Source organism: Mya arenaria, chromosome 2 (genome assembly GCF_026914265.1).
Source record: "Mya arenaria isolate MELC-2E11 chromosome 2, ASM2691426v1".
Taxonomy (NCBI): domain Eukaryota; kingdom Metazoa; phylum Mollusca; class Bivalvia; order Myida; family Myidae; genus Mya; species Mya arenaria.
Genome location: NC_069123.1, coordinates 24,269,929 through 24,292,704, shown reverse-complemented (window position 1 = coordinate 24,292,704; position 22,776 = coordinate 24,269,929). Strand labels below are relative to the sequence as shown.

The 22,776-nt window shown below is 36.2% G+C and overlaps 2 long non-coding RNA genes across 2 annotated transcripts; one reads left to right on the top strand and one right to left on the bottom strand.

Moving 5' to 3' along the window:
- The first annotated feature begins 4,706 nt into the window (after nucleotides 1-4,706).
- On the top strand, nucleotides 4,707-14,701 carry LOC128219579 (uncharacterized). Its single transcript, XR_008258587.1, has 5 exons — nucleotides 4,707-4,808; nucleotides 7,903-8,032; nucleotides 8,948-9,068; nucleotides 9,955-10,113; nucleotides 11,909-14,701. It is a non-coding gene; the product is annotated as an uncharacterized LOC128219579 (long non-coding RNA).
- A 1,526-nt stretch (nucleotides 14,702-16,227) lies between these two features.
- LOC128203352 (uncharacterized) lies at nucleotides 16,228-20,726 on the bottom strand. Its single transcript, XR_008255931.1, has 4 exons — nucleotides 20,590-20,726; nucleotides 20,148-20,300; nucleotides 19,657-19,794; nucleotides 16,228-18,113 (listed from the first exon to the last, which is right to left on the bottom strand). It is a non-coding gene; the product is annotated as an uncharacterized LOC128203352 (long non-coding RNA).
- Between the last annotated feature and the right edge of the window lie 2,050 nt (nucleotides 20,727-22,776).

The window sequence follows — 22,776 nt, the reverse complement described above, 5'->3', positions numbered from 1 at the left end:
GTCAGGAATGAACACCTGACTTTTTTTAAAGTGCAGTATTGCATAGTTATTTTATGTTAGATGGTTGGTAGGAGTGACCCATTTGATACATCTTAAGAAAAATGTTTAGGTTATAGTTGGTTCAAAAGCGCTTGTCACTTATGTTATATTGTTAATTCTGACTTGCCGACTTAAAATGAAATTTAGTTCTGGCTTCCATAACTTTAATGTTGATATTTATTTTTTTGATGTTTACAACACATTAAAAAACACAACACATCCAAAAAGGTAATTTATAACGTGTTCGCTGAAGTTCTTTAGCTAAATGAAATTTATCTTATCTCATCTTATCTTATCTTACTAATGCACCAGTCAGTTGTAACCATGCCCCCCCCCCCCAGTCTAAAATAATAGACGTGTTATACGGGATTCTTCCAATCCTTGCCATATCAAAAATCTAAAAAAATTCCGTCAACGTACAATTATTTGTACTGCCCCCCCCCCCTCCCCCCCAGGTCCGGGGAGATTAAAGGGAAAATGGGCTGTGTTTTTACCTCCTTTCTGGTGGCTCTGATGTGCCGGGTGAATGCAGTGGTATTGTCTACATGCCAAATATAGCGGGAATAGGGCCTTACTCAGGGTCCCTGGGTGTGGGGGGGGGGTGCGGAGATTTTACCATTAGCTCAGCTCCGCAGAGCTAGGATTTTACCCGGGCTTGGCTGGACCGAAAGTTCAAGTCCTCACTGTTCCCCTGACCTAGGCGGGCTGTGGTTACAATTGACTGGTGCATAAATGTATTTCAGGTCATATGACACCAAAGCTGGAGATAATTCCTATTAAATGACTGTGTTTACTGGCTCCTTAGACTTCCCCTCGGTTGAAAAGAACTCTTAGATTCCCAGTATTGAATTTAAAGTAAATCGGGCGACAAGTGTGATCAGAGCATGGCTGAAACACTGCTGGAACTAGGCTACTAGCATGGTGCTAGAGTAATTGAGCTATCAGGTGGCTGGCTTTTATCCACACACACCAATATCACTTTAAGCTGATCCAGGCACTTGTGCACTTGACAGGCTGTCTGTGTTTTGATGACAAATTAACATATTGTCACAGGTTTGTGTCATGAGCCCCTCCCCCCCCCCCCCCCCCCCAAAGGTCTGGTATAGGTAACCCGACCATTATCCTAGGCCAAAAAGAATGGTTCAGTTAGGGTTACATGCAAAAACAGGTGGGCTACATGTAGGTAGGCTTTCTATTTCTTTTTATGAGGCTTAAAATAAGAACATTATTGTCATCATAGGAGAATGGTGGTAAAGTAATCACCTGCATAAAGCTTTAAGGTTGTTATAACTACATGTACATATTTAAATTCATTTTTAGCTCGACTATTCAAAGAATATGGAGAGCTATACTATTCACCCAAGCGTCAGCGTCTACGTCACCCCTTGGTTAAGATTTTGCGTGCAAGCACACATAGGTTAATATCTCGGCAACTACTTGAGGTATTGCATTGAGACTTTATACAATGGTACTCAACCATCCAACCTACTTAATTAACCAAGTTTGATAACTCTACTTTGCATTTAATGCCAATAATAGGCCTTTATTATTTGACTTAGAAATTCTGGTTAAGGTTTTGCGTGCAAGCACACATAGGTTAATATCTCAGCAACTAGTTGAGGTATTTCATTGAGACTTGATACAATGGTACTCAACCATCCAACCTAATTAATTAACCAAGTTAGATAATCTACTTTGCATTAAATGCAAATAATTGCCCTTTATTATTTGACTTAGAAATTCTGGTTAAGGTTTTGTGTGTTAGCACCCATAGGTTAATTTCTAAGCAACTACTCGATGTATTGAATTGAGACTTTATAGAATGGTATTCAACCACTCAATGTAATTGAATAACCAAGATATATAACTGTATTTTGCAAATAATTGGCCTTTATTATTAGACTTAAAAAAATCTGGTTGAAATTTTCCATGTAACCACATTTATGTTACTATCTCAGCACATCATGAATTGCATTGAAATCTAATCTAACAGTGATCCATGCATGTTTGGCCAAAACTTTTCAATCCTTACACTGAAAAGTGCCGGAATAGGTGAGCGCGCTGTCTCTGTGACAGCTCTTGTTTTTATTCTTTTTCACAACTGGCTATAAAAACAGTAGGCTTGGCGCCTATTTCGTAGGTAGGGTCGGGTAACTTGAACCTACGGAAAAGGCACTTTTTTTAAGGCTGTTTTAAGTGTGTGTTTTAAAATGGAGTTAAAAATTTATATTAAGCCTAATGAAAATTTCATACCTACCCTACATGTTTTAAAGAAAGCTGTTACAGTAATCAAACTATTTTTTGAGGTATTAGCTGTTACAGTAATCAAACTATTTTTTGGGGTCTCATCTCATGATCTCTGTTATCAAGTTATACAGCTTGTTCATTTTTCGTACCTTTGATAATAAATAATTGCATATTGAACAGGATTTGCATAGTTTCCTTCTTTCTATAAACAGGTGAAACTGGTGGCATCTTAAGGCGTGTGACCACTGATTGCATGGTGTCCAACAGCCAGCCGGTGGTGTCAGAGTCTAATGGCTGAGCATCTTCATGGACTTTCGATTCGGGAGAGTATTATTTTGACTTGTAATACTCAGTTATACGTTTTGTACGGTGCATGAAGAAATTTGTGAAGCATCAAGTTGCCACTTTATCCGTCTGTCTTGCTTTTCCTGGCTGGGCTACACATGTATTTCCAAATGAGTTTGAATTGTGTAATTGTCATTTTAAAGTTACAGGTGATGCACACACACATTTATTGACAGAATTTACAGCCTATAGTGGCCCTCTGGTTATCTTAGAATGCCACCCCCCCCCCCCCCCCCCCAGCCCTAATGTCCCAGTTTACTTATGTGAATAATAAATTATTTGACGAGATTTAAATTTTGGTTGTGAGGGAGGAGCAAATGTCAAAAAGTTGTGCCCTTAAGTTACACCCCCTCTTATGTCAATTCCTGGATCTGTCCCTGGTCTGCCAGACTATTTTTAAAGAAGTATTGTTAGTAATTAAAAGCAAGAAGAGAAATTAACTCACATCATTTAAACACATGTTTTGGTCAAACCATCTCCAGAGTTACTAATTTCTGATGTGTTTTTCCTCTTTTTTCATAATTTGGGGTAACATGACTGCCTACAGAGTTATGGCCTTTGGTTTCCGTAAATATGTTTTTTCATGAAAGATGTGGTTATTATACCTATTAAGGAATCACAAGCGTTCTTACGTCCATCTGTCTGTCAATCAGTTGGTCCATTAGTCCATCCCAGCTTGACCATTCCATATCGTTCTCATTCATGGTCGGATTTCAAAATAATGAGGATGTGGCGTACAAGACCTAAAAATACATTGTAACTGGAGTGAAGCGACTCAATCAGGGATAAGGATAGATACACATCTAAGAGTTAGGAAAAGTAATAGTTTTTAATGTATAAAGAAGTTTAGATTTATTTAAAGGTGTCAGCCCACAACGAAATGCTTCCGGGTCGTTGAATCCCTTCAAGTAGTTCTTAAAGCAATGCTTCTCCCAACTTAGGTAGCATTTGATGATGTGTTGAACAGTTAAATATTGCAGGTGAGGCAGCAGACTCATGACCAGCAGTTTAAAGAAATCCAACTTGAATAGTTCAAGGCAGAAGAAAATGAATCCATTAAACAGCTCGATGACCATCCCAAACCAGGCTCTGAAACTGTGTTCAAGACAGCTGATGAAATTGACAAGGTATGACATTTATTGCTTGATTTGTGAAAAGGTTTTAAGGCGTTCTTAGGATCTGAGAGGAGAACACCTTTTAATTTTATGAATGTGTTTTTTTATTACATATTGCTTTGTATTGCAATTATTCCTTAAAACTGAATAAGGCCTAAAAACAACAACATTTGGTTTGGGCCCACTAAAGCCTACCTACCTTACCTGTTTTTGAAAAGAATGTTACCCTAATCAAACCATTTTTTTGGCCTAAGTACAAGTTAAAAACAGCAACAACAGTGAGTAATAGTTACTACACTTGACTGCCTGAGCAATTGAAATATTACACAATGCAGTGGTGTATCTAGCAGGGGGCAGAAGGGTCTGTGCCCCTCACCCCCCCCCCCCTGCAATTGGCCGGCAAATAAATGAAGTTTATTCTAACCTCAAATTGATACTTTTACAATAAAAAATAGTTGCTTTCCCCAAATGTTTTTCCTCTTTTTAAGATGTATAATAGTATTCTTGAATGAAGGGTTGAAATGCATCAATGATTTTTTAGTGTCATTTCAAAACCTGAGTGAAAAAACGTTTTCAGGGAGTCTGAAGCATTTTATGTAAAATGTTATTAAAAAAAGAATAAATAGCCTGTTTTTAAAGAAGATCACCCTTACCACACACATTTTTTTAGGCCTAATCAAGTAGGTAAATTGAAATAAAATTGTATATTTATCCACACGCTACTTATTGAATGTAGCTTGCTCCACCTAGTCTGGCTACTGTTCTTACATGAAAATTAATGCTTAACTAAAACGAAGATAACACTCTTCAAAACTGTACTTTCACTAGCTGTTTTGCTTATAGCCAGAATTAATCATTAACAACTTAATCAGTGGTATACATTTCCATGTTATTCTTCTAGACTTGTGACGAAGGTACTACAACAATCCCTAACAGTTCCGGAACACCGTTCCAGAGTGAGACAGCTGCTGTTAAAGCCCTCATAATACTGTCAAAGCTATCCACCGGGTTGGCAGATGGGGCCCAGCCCAAATCCTGAGACTGATAAGACAGAGGGTGTAGGTCAGTGGAATTCGGTTTTGAAAACTTTTTCTTTATGAAAATTAGTCTTTATCCATTCTGGCAATACAAGTTAATTTACTAATTAATAAGACTTGCATTATTGAATGTTGTCACATTAAATATTTTCAGATAACTATACTCCCACCTGGCATGTAGTGTTGTGGTCTGTATATGAATCACCTTGTCTCTTCCTTATGTCTATTTGTTTGTTTTTGGACATCGGGACAAGTATACTTTTCTCCAAAACTCAATATGTTTTGTGGAATTGACTTCAAACTTCATCAACTAGTGACTGCGTTGTAGATAAGTGCTGTGCAAAAGAAATATTTTCTGTAGGGTATTTATAGAGTTATTGCCCTTTGATTATTATTATACTAATTTTATTACTTCTATCCAAAGGGCAGTCTTGTCAAGAACACATATAAAAAGTCTTTGAGATATTGACTTCAAACTTTATATAGAGATAATTATCTCATTTACAAGAAGTTCAGTGAACAGACATCATAGTTCTTGCTTTAGTATAGTTTGAGCTATTGCCCTTTACAGGTCATCAACCAATTCCTATATTTTCCTATATTTTTGAGAAATTTCCTATATTTTTCAAAACCTATATTTCCTATATTTTCCTATATTTTGGATTTTTTTCCTATATTTTTCTTTAAAAGTGGCGCTGGGATATGTTTGAAATCATTCAAAGGATTGATACTGCCTTTAGATATTGTTTATATACAGTTTAAGACTGTCGTTATCCTCCAAACCATCACCATCATTCAGAATTGCTGTTGTACATCCTTGGTTATCCATCTGGACACCTTTGATGAAGAGTGTGCCAAACATCAAATATTAAAGATGTCCACTTTGATGACCACAGTTGTGTTGCTGCAGCATAGTCTGCCTGGATGGAGTGGTTTAAAGGGGCTGTACTCCGTATGATGAAATAGCGAAAACTGACATAAACTTGGTATCGATGTGTACAATGCATTGAAACTTACTAACTGAAGTACAAAATAGTTTACAATTAAAAAAAAATTCGCAGTTTTTTTGTATTTTTTCATTAAAAATGATTACTAGGTATGTCTACCTAGTAGAATTCATTCCTTATGCGTGATTGGTTAGTCGATGTTATCACGTGATATTACCATGTTATGTATATAGCTGAAATATTCAAACCATAAAGAGTATGCCTTCGTAGCACAGTGGATACAACACATTTTGGCGACCCTTGTTCGAACCCGGTCTCCGACTCGAATTTGTTTTTACATTTTGGTATATATTTTTTTCAATTATGATATCAAAGAGTAAAATATTTTATTAAATAATTGTCCTGAGATTTGTTACAGAAAAAAACTTTTTTTGGTTCCAATCTGGTGTACAGTCCCTTTAAGGAATGTGGGTTAAGTGAAACACCAATTTTATAAGTATAGCCAATAAACAAGTAAGTAAATGTTCAACTACATACCTCTTAATGTCAATTTTTCAACCTTAAAATCCCTATATTTTGCCCAAAAATTTTCCTATATTTTCACCAAAACTTGCTTTATTATTTTTTATAATTTTTGTCTGGAGCATCACTTGAAAAGTCTAAAGAGTGATTGACTACAAACTTCATATACAGTTAGATCTCATTAATGAGAAGTGTAGTGCACATTAATCATAACTCTGGGTGCAGTATTTTTAGCTCACCAGAGTACGAAGTGCTCAAGGTGAGCTATTTGTGATCGGTCTTTGTCCATCGTCTGTCCGTCCGTCAATCAACAATTGCTTAAAAAACATCTCCTCTGAAACTACCAGTCCAAATTCAATGAAAGTTTACAGGAAGCTTCCTTGGGTGACCCTCTACAAAAATAAAACAAGGGGTCACGATTGATCAACAACAACAACAACATCAACAAAATGGCCAACTTCTTGTTTTGCTTTAAAAAAACATCTCCTCTAAAACTACCTGTCCAAATTCAATTAAACTTTACAGGAAGCTTCCTTGGGTGACCCTCTACACAAATACACCAAGGGGTCATGATTGATCAACAACAACAACAACAAAATGGCTGACTTCCTGTTTTGCTTTAAAAACAACTCCTCTGAAACTACCAGTCCAAATTCAATGAAACTTTACAGGAAGCTTCCTTAGGTGACCCTCTACAAAAATACAACAAGGGGTCACGATTGATCACTCACAACAACAACATCAACAAAATGACCAACTTCCTGTTTTGCTTTAAAAAAAAACATCTCCTCTGAAACAACCAGTCCAAATTCAATTAAACCTTACAGGAAGCTTCATTATGTGACCCTCTACAAAAATACAACAAGGGGTCACGATTGATCAACAACAACAACAATAACTGTCTATGACCAACTACATGTCAACTTCCCAACAAAAGTATATAAGCAGTGTTTTTCTTCAAATATCTCAGGTGAGCGATCCAGGGCCATCATGGCACTCTTGTTTTAAAACCTGGAGTTTTGATATACAATTGTTCTTCATTTATAAGAGGATTACTTCTAATTTCATTAAATTATACTGAAAATACATACAGAGTCTCGAAAAAGTATTACCTAAACAGTTTCTAAATTGATGTTTCATTAGACTGATTTATCACACCTGTTTTTCTGAAAAAGTGAAATAAAGGTACCAGTATATTTGTTTTCAAATGACTGCTCCTATTTTCACCTTCCTACGGTATGTCCTACAACCTTATATGTTGTAGTTTGATTTGTTTAAATGGATTTAAAACTGGAAACTGTGTAGTTCATTGAATAATAAAATATTCTGTTCTGTTCTTTGATGCAATACAGTGAAAACATTCTGCAGCATTCTATTGCCAAAAATGCTTTTTTTGTGAAAAAATGTTGGGCGTAACAATGATAAAAAAAATCCTACAGTTTTATAGAACTGAGTACTTTAAATAACGCTTTAATGGTGAGTCAATAACTTTTAAGGATTTTCATTCTTAATATTTATTTAACAGATAAAAAGTGATTTTGGTTTTGCCATGCCTACTTTTAGACTACTTGTGTAGTTGAAAGAAGCGTGTTTTTGTTTCACACCAAAAATATAACTCGTGTGGCATAATGTGACAATTCAATTCTACAGGAACCCTACCACCAGCCAACAGAGGCTTATGGACTTTGGAGAAAGAAGGCAGAGGACCTGTTGAGTTGGAAGAAAAGGCTGGATAGCGAGGAGAACTGGTCATTCAAGCTGGAGAAAAGGGCTTTTTAAGGTGCAAAATCCTTGCTTTGTCTATCATTCAGATTTTCATTACTTAGTCTTCTGGAATCATCATATATTTCTAATGGTCTTGAATAAAAATAACTCGGCTGTTCTTAAAAAAGAATTTTTTTAAACAGCTTACGGTATATTGTGTTATGAATTTTGACAGTGTTGGTTATTTGAGATCTTTCAATAAATGAATTGTCCCTGTTTAACTGAGACAGGTCATCAGCTTATTTCCACATGGCCATAACCACGGCCACAAGTGTACTTTTTCTGTTTTTGAGAAAGACGGCTTCAAAGTTTTTAATTTGAACGCTCAATATAGGATTTGGGGCATATCTCAATATTTTTGAAAAAGTTACTTATGGCCATTAGGAATTAAGCTGACAGTGGCGTAGCTACATATACCAGTAGGCCTTGTAGGCCTGGGCCGACAACTTTTCTGAAAATATGACAAAATGCAATAAAAACCAATAACAACTCAAAAGTTGTATATAATGTTATTATAACAAAAGCAATTCTGGGTGTATTGCTTGATTTTATTGTAATCATTGCATATATAAATAAGTCAGTGTAATGTGCATATAAAATGGATGTTATTGTGCCTTTTATTTTTCTCCTGGAATGCTCCCTTTTTGCACTAATTTGCTTTTAATTTAGAAAGAAATCTTTGGGGTGGGACTATACCCCAACTTACCTAAAACCGTCGGGTCTGCAAGTTTTTTAGACTTAGCTACGCCCCTGATGAGCTGTCTTCATACTTTGAATGTATGTTCCCCCCCCCCCCCCCCAACAAATACTCTTGCAGATTAATGTATTCAAAAGATAAAAAATAAAATATGGAATGTTGAAATTATCTCTATAAGATGCACTTGTTTAATAGAAATTAAGTTTCATATTTTATTTTATATTTTCTTACCAGTTTTGGATAACAATAAATAGAAATTTGCGAGCAAGAAAGAGACTTCCCCAAAGTGTTGCTGCAGGGTCCAGGGATAATAGGGAAAAACCTTCAACCAAGGGGGACTATGGCACAGGCAAAGGTGGGTGTCATTAAAGTGACACTCTTATTCCAAATCAATACATACACAATTACACATGTATAACAAACATTACTTTTGAGTGATAAACCTTTAACTACTTACTAAATAATGCATTTATGGAAAATATTAATTACTGATAACAAGATTAATGGTGTATTTAATAGTAGAAAGCGACAAAAATATTAAATGATTGGTGAATGCTAGTAGATTTACTGTGGTCTATAATTGTCTCATATAAAGGTAGAAATACCGTGTTTTATGCTATTTTTTTCAAATTAAACTCCGTATCCTTCATAAGAACCATTGTTTTCGACATTGTTTCATCCTTTTTGGAATATAAAAACAAAAATCCTTCCTTATAAAATTCCTTACTTCATCACTAAAGTGTTTGTCACCAATAATTCCCAAACACTGTCATTTTGTAATAATTTTCTAATAATTGTTAATCCAAAATATTGTTTATCCAAAGTTTTTATCTGGGTCCTGACTACTTCGGATTAACAGTTTTTAAATGTACCAACAAAATATGAAAATTTTCTTACTTATGTATTTCCAGTGCATTATATCAATACATTTTTATATTCTGAAAATCATGATATTAGTTTAAACATTTATATGTATTTTACGATTATGGAGAAAGTTAACATGCAAACTTATACTTAGTAACTCTCATTCAGGCAGGATGTTGCCCGAGAGTGTGGTCTTGTGTTGTGGGGGAAACTGGGAGTGCCCAGAGAAAACCCACTTGGTGACCACTAATCAAACTCACATGCACCCAGGCTGGAATCAAACCTAGGTTGCATTGGTGAGAAGCGAGTGCGTTAACCACTGCGCTAATCGGACAACTGTATCAATCATGATATTACCATATTGTCTTATTTTTCAGATTCCATCATAGTTACTCTGTCTCCCAAATACTCTCGTCCCAGAAAACATCACAATGGCACATGATGAAACCCTCTCTACTCAACTCCCATCCAATAGCATGGACTCTGGATAAACAGTCCTACAAGAAGAACGATGCAGCAACATAACAGGAGTAGAGGTAAAAGCTCAGATAGTCATTTTGTTAGCAGAGATTATAAGAAATGTGTAGAGAACCTTTAAAAATAGTAGCAGTACTATTTAAAAAAAAAAAAAAACTTTACAAGAGGTTATATATTCTACAATTGCTTTATGACACATTTCGTCTACGCTCAATAACTATAGAACGCTTAGACCCAGGAACTTCATACTTGCTAGTTGGTCATGACTAGTAGATGACCACTATTGATTTTAAGATCACTAGGTCAAAGGTCAAGGTTGCCGTGGCCTTGAGGTGAAGAAACGGTTTCCGCTCAATAACTTAAGATTCTTTGGGTCCAGGAACTTCATACTTGGTATGCTAGTTGTTCATGACTAGAAGATGACCCCTTTTGATTTTGAGATCAAAAGGTAAAAGGTAAAGGTTACCTTTAGGTAAAAAAACAATATGTTGGCGGTGACCTTAAGCTTAAAAATGGTTTCTGCTCAATAACTTAAGAACGCTTGTACCCAGAAACTTAATACTTGGTATGCTAGTTGGTCATGATTAGTAGATGAATCCTATTGATTTAACGATCAGTAGGTCAAAGGTCAAGATCACCGTGATCTTGAGGTGAAGAAACGGTTTCTGCTCAATACCTAAAGAACGCTTGCACCCAGGAACTTCATACTTGGTATGCTAGTTGGTCATGGCTAGTAAATGACCCCTTTTGATTTTGAGATCACTAGGTCAAAGGTCAAGCTGGCTGTGACCTTGAGGTGAAGAAACGGTTTCCACTCAATCACTAAAGAACCTTTGGGTCCAGGAACTTCATACTTGGTATGCTAGTTGTTCATGACTAGTAATGACCCCTATTGATTTTGAGATCAAAAGGTTAAAGGTCAAGGTTACCTTCAGGTAAAAAACGATATGTTGGAGGTGACCTTAAGCTTAAAAATGGTTTCTGCTCAATAACCAAAAAACGCTTGTACCCAGGAACTTAATACTTGGTATGCTAGTTGGTCATGACTAGTAGATGACTCCTATTGATTTTGAGATCAGTAGGTCAAAGGTCAAGGTCACCGTGACCCTGAGGTGAAGAAACGGTTTCCGCTCAATAACTAAAGAACGCTTGCACCCAGGAACTTCATGACTAGTAGATGAACCCTATTGATTTTCAGATCGCTAAGTCAAAGGTTAAGGTCCCCATGACCTTAAGGTGAAGAAACGGTTACAGCTTACTAACTAAAAATGCTTGCACCCACGAACTTCATAATTAGTATGCAAGTTCGTCATGACTATTAGTTGACCCCTTTTTATTTTGTGATCAGTCTGTCAGTCAGTCATGCTTGTGCAATTACTCACAGATCATCCAACAGCCTACAACTGCACAGACGACCCTTCTAGATAATATATACATTAAAAATGTGAACTGCAAAGAATCTGGTGTAATTCCAATACATTACAGCTACCATGACATCACATATGCAATTGTCAGCTTTCCACAAAACCATCAGTGATGATTGCATACTCCAGATTGAAAAAAAATCAAAGGATTACTGATCTTATGCAGTAGATGTTCACTATTTAATACAGGTGAATAAACCGATGAATAAACCGAACTTTACTGTTGGTTCGTCTCCAAAATACAAATTTCATGTCCATCATTTATTTTTTCTCAGCTTCGACCACACAATAGGGGAGACAAACGCTTTTTCAAAAAAAAGCAATCTAGTTTTCATTTGTTTCAAACTAGTTTGTGCTTATTTGCTACATGTATGCATAATGCTCTTTCTTGTGAACATTTTGGTGAACGTGTCACGTTTTTGTTTTACAGGACAGATGAGCCTCGTGACATCACTACGACCAACAGCTACAGTAACGGGACGTTTAAAGACACTCGCTCACAGTCACAACCATCCACACCAAAATCTCTAGCAGGAACAAAAGAAAGATAAAAACATATTTTCTATCAACTTGGCTCTACAACTTGCTTTTACTGAATTTTCTTTGCAGTCATCTCCCTTGATGAAAAAGAAGACCTATGTCACAACAAAGGGAAAGTACTGAGTGTTATTGCCATTTTCTCTGTCTGTCTGGCCGTCCGGCTGGCCGTCCGTCTTTTCGTCCATCTGTCACACCCTTGTAGAGGCATAACTTCAAAAAAAAAAAACCTTGTCTACAGATAGATAGCAATGAGAGGAAGTCAGTGCAAATGAACCATAATCTTGCTGTGCATATTGATTAAGTTATTCCCCCTTTTTCATAATTGATGCCTGCACACTCTTTGTTCTGAGAATAATATCAAGACAACTGATGGGATTGAAATAAAACTTGGCATATATCTATATAGATGGCATTGATAAGGGAGTGCAGTGCACAAGAATCATAATCAAATCATGCATCTTTATAAAGTTATTTCCCCTTGACCATTTAAAATATAGATAGATGGCAATGAGTGGAAGTGTGGTGCATCAGAACCATAATCTTGTCCTGCATATGATTTTTAGTTATATTCCTTTAATTACCTCCCCATAACCATATTGTTCAATAAAGGGGTTGAAATGAAACTTAAAATGTAGATAGATGGAAATTAAATGAAGTGTAGTATCCAAGAATTATAATCCTATACTTCATATATGGGTGCTTGTCCAGGTCATATTTTGGAATGTATTGGAGGGATTCAAATGAAGAAACTTGGTATAGAAATAAATGACAATGACAGCAGGTGTAGTACCAAGAAAAATGATTCTGTCCTGTATATTTATTTAGTTATCTCCCCTAGGCCTGATATTTTTCCATAACAGACGTTGTTCAGGCCATTTCTTGAAATGTTCTATAGTGGTACAAATGAAACTTGGTATAAAGATAGATGGCCTATGGCATTATAAAATGTTGCACATATCTTTCCATGTTAAGATTTTTTCCAACCTCTGTATAATAATAATACAACCATTCACCTTCTTCCAGCACATTGTATTACAAGTTCTGCCTTTTCATTGAAAATGGGCATATGGGGAGCATCCATTGCTTTCTGCGATACTCTGTTGAAATATTGTTTACCATAGAACTGGGTTTTTTTCACTTTGTGATGATGTTATATCATTATTATTCATATTTTACAATAAAGTAGTATATAAAAGGTGAGCGAGTCCCTTGAAATGTATGTTAGTCCAACTTCTGTTGGTAAAATTTAATTATATTAACAATTAAAATATGATGTCAGGAAAATATTTACACTTGTACTAGATATTATTTTACCAATCACAAATAGAAAAATAAAATGTAGCAAATTCTTTTTGTAATCTGATATAAAAAATATAAAATGTTTTATCTAATTTTCAGATTTGATGTGCCCTCCTTGGTATTGACCATTTCCCACCTGCTATGAGCATCAACCACAAACAGTGATGTGCCCTCCATGGAATTGACCACCTGCTATGAGCATCAACTACATGTTCAAGCAGTGTCATTTGTTTATTTAGACAATGTATTTTGTATTGATTGTTATGTTGAATAAATTGAAGCAGTCTCCCAGCAAAAGGCTGGGAGATATGGTGCTGGATGAGCCATACCATACATTGTATGACAGGCCATCGAATCTGTATACGTAGTTAGGTGGAATAGCTGGTCTTTAGAAACGTACTCACCTGTGCCCAGGATGACCTCTTCTGTCGTCCCTCATATACCCATAGAGGCAACCATTTTAGATCAATTCTTTCACAAATTGGTTAGAATGGATGCTTGATATAATGTGGGCTTAAAAACTAGGTTGCATGGTCAATTTTCATAACTTTGTGAGATTATCGGAATGTATGCATTAATTAAATGTTTATTAAGTTCCAATGAGTCACTAGAACAAAATCTATAGTCGTATCTACGCAATAGTGGTCACAATGTGTGGAAGTGGTCCAGCTAGGCCTTTATAGGACATGCATTATTAATATTATTTTCTAGCAGACCTTAAATTACTTTATTGTGAAAAAAATGACGCATTTTTGTACATTGCACCAAAAAAAGTGCGTGCGATGATGTTTACTGACGTCGTGACGCGCAGTAATTTTTATTCACTGCAAACGTCAAGAAGGTCCTTCAATATAACGTCTTTTACAGGTTATTTTGATTTGTTCTGTAATAAAATATAAAAACATAATTGAGTCACGGCGCGTGTCTCATCTACCTTGCGGGTGCTATAGTATTCCAGCACGGCTGAATTCACCGGAAATGCCTATCCGGTGTGCTAGAATTGTGGTCTTCTCTTTCTGAAAGACGCCTTATTGCTGATTAAAAAAACTTTGTTTTCGTCTTTTAAGAACAAAAATTGGTCTACTAAACAATTCAATTAAATAATTTCCTTTAAAACATTTATTCCCAACAGATTTAGAATTGGCATCACTCAAATTTAATAACCTGTTTTGATTATTCATAAATATATCCACTACGAATTGATGAATGTTTTACATTTAAAATCGATTTAAATGTGTAGTAATGTATACATACATCAATATTTAAAATAAACTATTGAGATGTGTTTTCTTTGGACAGGCCTGCTTCTTTAAAGATGAAACGTCGGTGAATTGCTGAAACACACCAACGTGCACAAGTTTTCTAACACTAATACCTGCGATTCACTGATATAAAATTAATCTTTCATATTCACATCAATAGGTGAGTATGCATATATACATGTGATAACCAAGGGAGGAAGATGGGCATTCAGCAAAATTGAAATTATTATTTCTGTGTGTATTTGCTTATGAATAAATGTATGATTTGTGAAATTATTTTATTATTGGTTTATTTATAGTTTTCGACTTGAGAGGGGGCGTAACTTAGGGGCACAAACTTGACATTCGCCTCTCCCTCGGAACCGAACATATTTTGGTTTTAAGTATTGGCAGAGGGGTGTAGTATTTTACACAAATTCTGATGACATATTTTACGTATCACGTGACACCAAATAATGATGTAGGCATTTTATGTGCACTATTTTACACATATTCTGATGACGTATTTTACGTATCACGTGACTCCAAATACTGATGGCGTAAGCATTTTATGGGCACTATTTTACACATATTCTGATGACGTATTTTACCTATCACGTGACCACAAATAATGATGACGTAAGCATTTTATGTGCACTGTTTTACACAAATTCCGATGACGTATTTAACGTATCACGTGACCCCAAATAATGATGACGTAGGCATTTTATGTGCACTATTTTACACAAATTCCGATGACGTATTTAACGTATCACGTGACCAAAATAATGATGACGTAGTACGTCATCATTATGTGCACCATTTTACACATATTCTGATGACGTATTTTACGTATCACGTGACCCCAAATAATGATGACGTAGTATGACCTGACCCAAATAATGATGACGTAGGCATTTTATGTGCACTATTTTACACATATTTTGATGACGTATTTAACGTATCACGTGACCCCAAATAATGATGACGTAGGCATTTTATGTGCACTATTTTACACATATTCTGATGACGTATTTTACGTATCACGTGACCCCAAATAATGATGACGTAGGCATTTTATGTGCACCATTTTACACATATTCTGATGACGTATTTTACGTATCACGTGACCCCAAATAGTGCTGACGTAAGCATTTTTGTGTAGTTTTAACACAAATTATGATGTATTTTTTGCATACCAAGTACATACATATATCATTGTTCTTATGCCATCATATGTTCAGAGCTCATATGTTCTCCAATTATGAATAAAAAAGAAACCTGCTTGGGTGACGGCGAAATTCTTCAATCATTTGTTGATTTAATACATAACACTCCATATACATGTAGCACAATATTTATTATACATTTTTAGTTTAAAATGTATGCAAGTATATAATTATTATCATTTTAATAAACAATGGCATATAAAAAATGTTATTAAACATTTAAAAACATGTTATATGTTTTTAAATTTGTGATGTATCAAAAACAAACGAAAATAAAACTTACAATAGTGAACATTGACTTGGAGAGATGATAAATTCAAAATACTAATAATGATATATATTTTATATATTTGTACATGTTTTCAACCAAAGGGGGTGCTTTGTTGGTGAATCACTGAGTAGAGGTGTCAAGTGTTAGTGTTAGAGAACAACTAAAGTGTTAGAGAACAACTAGTGTGTTTCAGCAATTCACCAACGTTTCATCTTTAAAGAAGCAGGCGCCTTGCCTCTCCAAAGACATCACCTCCCAATAGGTTAGAAGTTCAAAAATTTACATAAAATCAATTGTCTATGATCAAATTACTTCATTAATTTAGAAAATCTCTCCTTTTTCTAATTAAGGTGCCGTCTTGTATACAACGTTGTTGTAAGCAGTCAAGTTGCCAAAACAGTTAGCATTTTAATATCTTAGCAAAAGCAAACTCTATTTTGTGGTATAAAACAATAATCTTAAGTGTTGATACACCGTAAAAATGGATTGTCTTCAGATTTCTAATCATCTTAAATTTCCTTCCATAGTCAAGCCACATTTTATCCTACTCAAAGCATGCAATGAATCAGCAGTTTAATTCCACATTATTATGTAGCACTTTTTAATCTGGTTTCATTTTGTAGAACAGTCTCAAATGGCATTATTATTCTGTAGCGATGTCTTTGCTGGTGTTATTCTGTAGTCCAGTTTCACCTGGCATTATTCTGTAGCGTAGTTTCATCTTGTGTTATTCTGTAGCACAGTTTTATCTGGCATTATTCTGCAGTGCAGTTTCATCTTGTGTTATTCTGTAGCACAGTTTCATCTGGCATCATAGCCCAATCTCATATGGTGTTATTCTGCAGTGCAGTTTCATCTGACATTATTCTGTAGCGCAGGTTCATCTGGCATCTTAGCCCAATCTCATATGGCTTTATTCTGCAGGGCAGTTTCATGTTGTGTTATTCTGTAGCGCAGTTTCATCTAGTGTTATTCTGCAGCGCAGTTTCATCTAGTGTTATTTTGCAGCGCAGTTTCATCTGGCATCTTAGCCCAGTCTCAAATGGTGTTTTTCTATATAGCGCAGTTTCATCTAGTGTTATTCTGCAGTGCAGTTTCATCTTGTGCTGTTCTGCAGCGCAGCTTCATCTTGTGTTATTCTGCAGTGCAGTTTCATCTTGTGCTGTTCTGCAGCGCAGCTTCATCTTGTGTTATTCTGCAGTGCAGTTTCATCTTGTGTTATTCTGTAGCGCAGTTTCATCTTGTGCTATTTTGCAGCGCAGCTTCATCTTGTGTTATTCTGCAGCGCAATTTCATCTTGTGTTATTCTGTAGCGCAGTTTCATCTAGTGTTATTTTGCAGCGCAGTTTCATCTGGCATCTTAGCCCAGTCACAAATGGTGTTATTCTATATAGCGCAATTTCATCTAGTGTTATTTTGCAGCGCAGTTTCATCTGGCATCTTAGCCCAGTCTCAAATGGTGTTATTCTATATAGTGCAGTTTCATCTAGTGTTATTCTGCAGCGCAGTTTCATCTGGCATCTTAGCCCAGTCTCAAATGGTGTTATTCTATATAGTGCAGTTTCATCTAGTGTTATTCTGCAGCGCAGTTTCATCTGGCATCTTAGCCCAGTCTCAAATGGTGTTATTCTATATAGTGCAGTTTCATCTAGTGTTATTCTGCAGCGCAGTTTCATCTGGCATCTTAGCCCAGTCACAAATGGTGCTATTCTATATAGCGCAGTTTCATCTGGCATCTTAGTCTCAAATGGTGTTATTCTATATAGCGCGGTTTCATGTGGCGTTATTCTGTAGCGGAGTTTCATCTGGCATTATTGTGAAGCCATTTCTGATAGTGTTATTCTGTAGTGCAGTTTTATCTGGCAGTTTCTGAACTGTGTTTCATTATTTTGGAGCTCAGTTTCATCTAACGTTATTTTAAAGCGGTGTTTTATCTGGCGTTATTCTGTATGGCAGCTTTATCTGGCGTTATTCTCTAGGGCAGTTTTATCTGGCGTCAGTCTCATTTCTGTAGTGGTGTTTTATTTAGCGTTATTCTGTAGAAGATTTGGTCATCTGAAAAACAGTAATCTTCCTTATAACAATGTGTATCACCTTTATTCTAGTATAATTGTTATACATTCAAAACCAATGACAACAAATGAACATCAGGAAAACAATATTGGACTGATATAATATTATTGAGAAGCAAACCAGAGTTATGGAATATGCCCGTATTGTTACAGTACATAAGTTGGCCTCCCTCCCCCACCCGACAAAAATAGGCTGTACATTTTAGTGGTAATAAAGGTGCTGCTTGCCTAGTTAATATGTGGTTTCCAAGTAAGTTGATGGTTGATAATGAGGTTGGTCCTTGTAAAGGAGAATTAATAGTATTTTGAGAGAAGTCAAAACATTGTCAGCTGGTTGTTCACAGGGACAACAGATATGATGGCAATGGAAGCAGACCGTGCTTTAAAAGGAAGTCAATGGTTGCTAGAAAGCCATTGGTTGATAAGGAGGTCATTGGTAGCGTTAGAAGACAGTGGTTGCTGAGGAAGTTATTGGTTGCTGAAGAATTCATTGGTTGCTAAGTGAGAAAGTGGTTGAAAAGGGAGTCATTGGTTTCAAAGGCAATCAATAAGTGTTAAGGAGATCGCTGGTTGCTTAGGAAAAAAGTGGTTCCTAAGAAAGTCATTGGTTGCTAAAAAAATCATGGGTTTCTTAGTCAGTTAGTGGTTAACAAGGAAGTCATTGGTTGCTATGAATGATTTTACTATATAAGTATATAAAAGAAACATAAAAGGTCTGGGCCATGGGGTTTTAGATAAGATTTTGAAAGGGATATTTCCCTTGAGATACCAACTGACTCTTCCAACCGGAGTTGTCTTTCTTACTGATACTGCACCCTTAACTGGTACAAATACTGGTTGAGAAGCAAAAGGAACCTAATAGTGTAATAGTTGTGCACAACTGTGTGAAGTATGAATTCCAGTGAATGAAAGAAATTGGAGATCTGAGTTAAAATCCAAAGTTGCCCTCAAAATTAAACCCAACTTTCTTAGTCGATCAAGGGCCATAATTTAGATTTAGGATAACATAGAGTTTTATAGCTAATTATATGATGGTCCTGATTAACTGTGTATGAAGTGAATTGAATGAAAGGTATTTGAGTTACAAGTGAAAATGTCAACTTGTCTTTAAATTTTAACTGGATGCAGACACAGGCACAGACGTGAGTAAATTTAATGCAGCCCACATTATCTCTGAATAGTCCAGCGAAAAAGGGAATGACAGAATTCTCATTGGAACTGAAGTTGCAAAACGTATATGCACTTTCCACTGATCAATATCTGAATATGTGTATCAAGTTTGGTATAAATATGTTCAAATGCATTGCCAAGGGTGTAACTGTTTTGAAAAAGGATAATAACGTTTAATTATGTTGTTATGAATCATTGTCGTGAAAAACGAGAGAAAGGCGGGCAGACGAACGAATAGTTGTATGGAAGTACGAAACATCATCATTAGCAATAGCATATGAATTTTATAAAATGAATTTTATATAATTACTTCTTATTAATACAGGCATAGGTATCTCTGTAAAACAATTACTTACATGTACATGCTTCTGTGATGCTCTGTTCCCACACCGGAAGCTGTTGGGGTTGAACGAATGATGTCATGTGGTACAATAGCTGTGACATCAGCACCCAGTAGTCTTGAACAGGAAGAAAGTCGGGGAAATTGGCAGGAACTGAAAGAAATAGTCAGTATTTATTCATTATTGCTTGATCAATAATACAAAACACAGGTGCCCTTCTATTCCTCAATCCTTTTCTAAAAATCACCTTTACCTTGTGTAAGCAATTTTATATCTGAAGTAGAATCATATATACTACCTCGTTCGAAATAAATATCAATTTTACTTTAGTAATCACTGAAATGTCATATACATTGTAGCATTATTTAAAATCTACTTATTTAATGTATACTACTTCAAATCATTGAAAATGACAAATGACCGCTAAATTATCATTATAAGTGATCATCATCATTATCATCATCATCATACAATTTTTGAAGTTAATTAGTACATAACTTTCTAACCTGAGTCACTGGCCACTCTGTTCGTGTGGCTATGGAGATATTTATGTGACCCTGTATTAGGAAATATGTCATCAACTACGAGTTTGTTGTCACGCGCACCGAAACTCTTTTGGGATGGTATTGAAGTTCCAGCTTAAGGAAATGAGGACTTTTCTGAAAACAATAGGGTTATTTGCAGATTGTAATACTTGAGATATGAAACAAGTGCACTGCTATTCCTATTGGTTTCATTAATATATTTCCACAACACGATTTGATTTAAATTGTGTTCAAATAATAAGTGGATGAGTTATACTATAGGCAAAACGCATGAAGGACAGGCAGACAGTAGGATCATCATCATCATCATCATCATCATCATCATCATCAATGTTGATATCAACATCATCATCATGAATGTAATAAATACAAAAATAAATATCTATGTAAAACAATCACTTACATGCTTCTGTGACGTATTCCTACACAGGAAGCTGTCGGGTTGAACAAATGACGTCACATGGTACGATAGCTGTGACATCAGCATTCAGAGGTCTAATCAGGTCTGTAATGACAAGGGAAGACAAGGGGAACAGGGAGGATGCAGAAACCTGAAAAATAGAAAGTAAAAAATTGTTAGTAGGATTTGGACACTTAAATAAAATATGGACAATCAGAAAACCTTTTTTCAGCTTACAGTCACACTGACCTTGACCTTTGACCCACTGACCTCAAAATCAATAGGGTTCATCTGCTGGTCATGACCAATAAGCCTACCTAGTATGAGGTCCCTGGGTCAAAGCGTTCTCAAGTTATTGATCGGAAACCGTTTTTCATGTTAAGGTCACACTGACCTTGACCTTTGACCCACTGACATCTAAATCAATAGGGTTCATCTGCTGGTCATGACCAATACACCTACCAAGTATGAGGTTCCTGGGTCAAAGCGTTCTCAAGTTATTGATCGGAAACCGTTTTTCATGTAAAGGTCACACTGACCTTGACCTTTGACCCACTGACCTCAAAATCAATAGGGTTCATCTGCTGGTGATGACCAATACACATACCAAGTATGAGGTCCCTCGGTCAAAGCGTTCTCAAGTTATTGATCGGAAACCATTTGGTATTCCGACCGACCGACAGACAGACAGACCGACCGACCGACATGTGCAAAACAATATACCCCACTTTTTTCAAAAGGGGGCATAATAATTATTGCTTGATCACCTGTTTTAAGTAATACAAAAAAACTGCCTTACTATTCCTAAATCAGTAAAGATAATTACTGTTTTCACTGTAAATAATAAAAGAATCGAAAAACATTTCGCCAATATTGAAATATCAAGTTTATCAATGTTACAAAGGAATCTTACACTACTTATCTTCTTGTTTATTGTATACTTCAAATTATTTAAAATGACAACGACCACTTAAACATTATCATCAGCAGCAGCAGCAGCAGCATAACCACTACCAACACCACCACCATCAACATCAGAAATATGTGTGTATAATATAATAAAACAAGAGATGTTTGTGAAACATTATGCCCCCCCTGAGCGCCATGTTGTCAGGATTATATGGACAATTGAATGAAATATGCATGGACCGAAATGACAGCTGATTTGTTGCTGTTTTAAGATTATGACCATTAAAGTGTGAGGATAAAGTGTGTTATGACCGTCATGACCTTTGACTCTATGAACTCAAAATCCAGAGTCATCAGCTGGTCACCAGAAACGTAAACTAGTATGAGGTCCCTGGGTCAAAGCGTTCTCAAGTTATTGATCGGAAACCGTTTTTCATGTTAAGGTCACACTGACCTTGACCTTTGACCCACTGACCTCAAAATCAATAGGGTTCATCTGCTGGTCATGACCAATACACCTACCTAGTATGAGGTCCCTGGGTCAAAGCGTTCTCAAGTTATTGATCGGAAACCGTTTTTCATGTAAAGGTCACACTGACCTTGACCTTTGACCCACTGACCTCAAAATCAATAGGGTTCATCTGCTGGTGATGACCAATACACATACCAAGTATGAGGTCCCTCGGTCAAAGCGTTCTCAAGTTATTGATCGGAAACCGTTTTTCATGTTAAGGTCACACTGACCTTGACCTTTGACCCACTGACCTCAAAATCAATAGGGTTCATCTGCTGGTCATGACCAATACACCTACCTAGTATGAGGTCCCTGGGTCAAAGCGTTCTCAAGTTATTGATCGGAAACCGTTTTTCATGTAAAGGTCACACTGACCTTGACCTTTGACCCACTGACCTCAAAATCAATAGGGTTCATCTGCTGGTGATGACCAATACACATACCAAGTATGAGGTCCCTCGGTCAAAGCGTTCTCAAGTTATTGATCGGAAACCGTTTTTCATGTAAAGGTCACACTGACCTTGACCTTTGACCCACTGACCTCAAAATCAATAGGGTTCATCTGCTGGTGATGACCAATACACATACCAAGTATGAGGTCCCTCGGTCAAAGCGTTCTCAAGTTATTGATCGGAAACCATTTGGTATTCCGACCGACCGACAGACAGACAGACAGACAGACAGACCGACCGACATGTGCAAAACAATATACCCCACTTTTTTCAAAAGGGGGCATAATGATTACATTTCATTCCAATCCAGCCCCT